The 4,180-nt window shown below is 45.4% G+C and overlaps 1 non-coding gene across 1 annotated transcript; it reads right to left on the bottom strand.

The window, feature by feature from the left end:
• Positions 1 to 2,741: 2,741 nt before the first annotated feature.
• LOC141141810 (U2 spliceosomal RNA) lies at positions 2,742 to 2,932 on the bottom strand. Its single transcript, XR_012244240.1, has one exon. It is a non-coding gene; the product is annotated as a U2 spliceosomal RNA (small nuclear RNA).
• Positions 2,933 to 4,180: the final 1,248 nt, after the last annotated feature.

Raw genomic sequence — 4,180 nt, forward strand, 5'->3', positions numbered from 1 at the left:
CCCCAAAAAATCCACCACCAAAATCAAACATCTGCCTGGTATTATTTCTTCATACGATATTATTTTGATGTTATTATTGTTAATAAGCACCCCCACACCCTCTGATTTTGAGGTGCTACTCGGTGCCCATACTGCAGCTCCCTTCCGCCACTCTCTAATACCACTCAGATTCTCTATACCACATTCTTGTAAACAAATTATATTCCATCACCATTGCATTTCTGTCTTCAATTAAAGCTGATATATGTGTCCAGCTTTAATACTTCTCACATTCACTGAAGCGATAATTAACGCCATTATCAAGCAGAAGAAAAAGTTAGCCATCACAAAAATTTTATTATGTTGCCTCCTTCTTTTCCACTTCCTTTAACATCTTCTGTTTCCTCCAGGTGACAGGCGAGCTGGCAGATCCCTCGGAATCCCCAGGAACATCTATATGCAGCACAGAGTCATCTTCGTCACTCCCCGACTCCTCCCCCTCCCTCCGAGGCCGCTTCACAGTTGATTGCGGTCCGGAGTTTGGAGAGAGGAAAAGCCGCTGCCCACACTCAACACTCCCCATGCTGTCGACGCTGTCCATCTCCTCCCCTTCTTCATCACTGGATGACAGGTGACCTATCAGGGCCGATACGGAGGGTGGATCGGGAGCGGCTTCCTCACCGCCCGCACTACACACGCCCCCCTCTTCACTCTTCGTCCCTCCCGCGGGACCTGGTGCCTCCTCTGCTCTGCCCACCTCCTTACCGTCGTCTTCCCGGGGAAAGCATACGGAAACGCCGAGACCACCCACATAGTCCGCCATCTTGCCCTCCGCCAAACCAGGGGTAGCAGCGTCAGGACCCACGATGATAGCAGCCTCCACTGCATCACCGCCGGTCTCCCGAGCACCGTCACTCTTCCTGTCAGCGTCCCTGGGCAGGTTGCCAAATACCACTGCAGTGGGGAGTCCGCCTTCAGAGTGTCCCTTACCAGGAGCTCCTCCAGCCTCCCCCACACCGCTGGTACCGGCTCCCTGTTCCCCAGTCCCCTCATACACTTTCTTCATGACAGCAGCAGCATGTCTCCTCTTCTGGTATGCATACTCCTGACAGTTTTTAGCCAAATGTCCTGCTTTTAAACAAATATCACATGTCCTAGCAGTGTTGCACTCATTAGCCTTATGTCCTGCTTGCTTGCAAAACCTGCATTTTTCCTCAAAACCACAGTCAGCACTGATATGTCCATATGAGAAGCACTTGCGACAATATTTGGGTTGCCCCTGATAATACAGGTAACTCCTCTCACCCCCTATTGAAAAAACAGCAGGTGGGCGTTTACCCCCCCCCAACACAGTCCTTGTCCATTTTGAATCTTCCAAAAAACCTATACTTCCCACTCCAGATTTTAAACCTATTCATCACCTTCTCTCCCCCCCTTCAATTCCTTGCAGTAGTTAAAAAAAAAAGGCTCTTACCAGCAAAGGGTCCGCAAAAGGGCTGTATATATGCACAATGATCATCTTTTCCTCCTCCATAAATAAAGGAATTACCTCCATAAATTTCAAGATTTCACATCCTGCCTTCTCTCTTGCCAATTCAAAAACGTTCCAGCACACCTTGGTTGAAAAAAACGTGATGTCATAAATCCCTTGTGAAGGAAAATCTTGCAAACAATAAATCTCACTCACCTTTAGGTTAAAGGTATCCGTCAGAACATCCACCACGATCGTTTAATTAATCTTCTCTTTAAATTCTGGCTTTACCAGTAAGCGAATAGAGTCACGAAGACCACGGTTTGCTATCTCAACAGAGATAAACGCACCTCACTTCCCCGTAGGGGACCCCACAAGGGGATACCCCTACAAGCTCTCTCTCAAAAGACCAAGCACTACACTTGATCTTCGCCAAAAGGCCGAGAAGCGATAACCCAATTATTCTCTTTTCCGAGCAAGCGGCGGCCTGGCAGAAATGAAGAGCTCGCTGAGAAAAGCCCGTCTAGCCTTCCCCCAGTCTAGGCTGGCCGCAGCCACAGGCACAGCAACTTTTCAAACCTACCCGGGCTTGAGGCCTAATCCCTCAACACACCTGCTTAACACCTCCTTAACACACCTGCAGCCCATTCTGACCTGAAAACTGTCAATTAGGCAGCCCTGAGCACTAATTGCACACATCCAGGTGCTCCTCGTTAATGCCCGACGAGGGAAATCATTTGCATGGCCCCGCCTCCTGGTAAGATGAACGAGGAACACGAGACGGGGACCCACTAGAGGGAGACACAGGCTGCGAAAAGGAGGGAGTGATGGAATGCCTGGACTGACTTTTAGCTAGCTGCAACAAGGGACAGCAGAGATGGAACAAAGTCAGGCCTATTGAAATGGCCTGGCCCTGCTTGCTGCCTCTCTAAACTGACCCTGGCAGTGAAGGCTTTGTTTTGGGCCTTGGGAGAAAGATTGATAGAACATGAGCTAGCTGTCTTGTCGAAATGTGTCTACTTACTGACTTGATAGGTTTGGTTTCTTGCAACTGCCACTTTACCTGCTGCTTCCTGACCCCAAAAATATGGAGCGAGGAGGTAGGGAGAGAGATAGGCCAAGAAACTGACACGAAGCAAAAACACCCATACACACAGGGGTTAAATGCAAGTTTATTATTGCAAGAATTAACAGCTTGTGAACCAAAAAAAAAAAACAACATTGCAATCAGTGAGCAAGAAAAAGGAAGATTTTTCTTGTTCTTTATTCTGTTTTTGGAAACTGCATAAGAGAGGGGTGCACCAGTCCTGGAGGAACTGCAATACCAGGTCGATGCGTGGAGTGGACAGAGCAAGCTCTTCTTCCATCTCCCTGTTCTAAAAATCCATTTAATATATGGTCCCCAGATAGGGGACGTATCAGATATTAAACTGATAAGAACAGATTTTTTTTAATTTTCTTTTATTAAAATGAAACAAAAATACAAAGTCCAACAAACATTTCACACATTTTTTTGCATACAATACAAAAAAAAACAAAGACAAAAAATAAAAACAACAACAATTTTTACATATCGTCACACCCACCCTCACCCTCCCATCCAATTCAACCCACCCACCTCCACAATACCATATATTTACATTAAAAAAATATTAAACTGATAAGAACAGATTTTTTTTTTTTTCTGTTACCACTCAGACTGAATCACATTAAACTCAGCATAAACTCTGGCACTCGAACCAACAAAAGCTAAGTCGTGTTCATCATCTGTGGCATTTTTCATATCAAAAAAATAACACCATAACAATTCTAAACACATTTACAGATTACCCGAAACCCCCCTCCTTCCACCTTATAAAATTCCACAACACATCTGCCTCCTCCACCCCCACACTCCTCCTCTCAACAGCCAAAACATAGAACATTCTTGCCATCACCCAATCTACACAATCTTTCTCTGTCAGCACCATTTTCTTTTTCACAAAAGCACACCGTGTCTCCCACACCACCTCTCTGAAAATTGCAGAAAAAATGAACATTTTTCCTTGGATCACTTTTCCACCCTCCACCAACCCAAACACCCCAGACTCATATGTGATCCTATTTACTCCAACCACCCTCCTCACAAAACCTTCCATCAACGTCCAAACTTCTTTAGGAAAATTACATTCCCAAAAAATATGCCTTATGGTCTCCTGTCCTCCGCATCCTTCCCTTGGGCAAACCATTTCTCACAAGATCCCTTGCTTTTAAAAAGGATAAAGTTGGTAAGCAGTTATTCAGTGACATCCACACTACCTCTCTCTGTCTATTTCTTATGCCTTTAAATTTCATATTCTTCCAGCATTGCTCCGTCTTCTTCGGGCCAAGTCCAAAAATATTGGTAATCAATTCACTCCTCCTTAACCATTTCCAGAGCACTTCCTTCTTTACTACCCCTTGCCCAAGCTCACTCAATTGATTTTCATCTAAGAACTTTTTCATTCTTAAATAGTGTACTGACAGAACCAAAGACATAGGCCTCTTCAAGTCCCGCTTACACCACCCCCACTTCAAAAGTGGCCAGCCAATCAAGTATCTCATCAGCACTGCAGCCTTTCCTCCTGCTGAAAAGGTCTTAAAGTGTGTAAGCCACCATTGCACTTCCAAAAAGCGTTGTATGTTTGGGAAATCCTATCCTCCCTTCACCACTGGTTTCATCACCACTTCTCACCTCACTTTCTCCATCTT

The sequence above is a fragment of the Aquarana catesbeiana genome, linkage group LG04, assembly GCF_042186555.1.
Source record: "Aquarana catesbeiana isolate 2022-GZ linkage group LG04, ASM4218655v1, whole genome shotgun sequence".
NCBI classification, from domain to species: domain Eukaryota; kingdom Metazoa; phylum Chordata; class Amphibia; order Anura; family Ranidae; genus Aquarana; species Aquarana catesbeiana.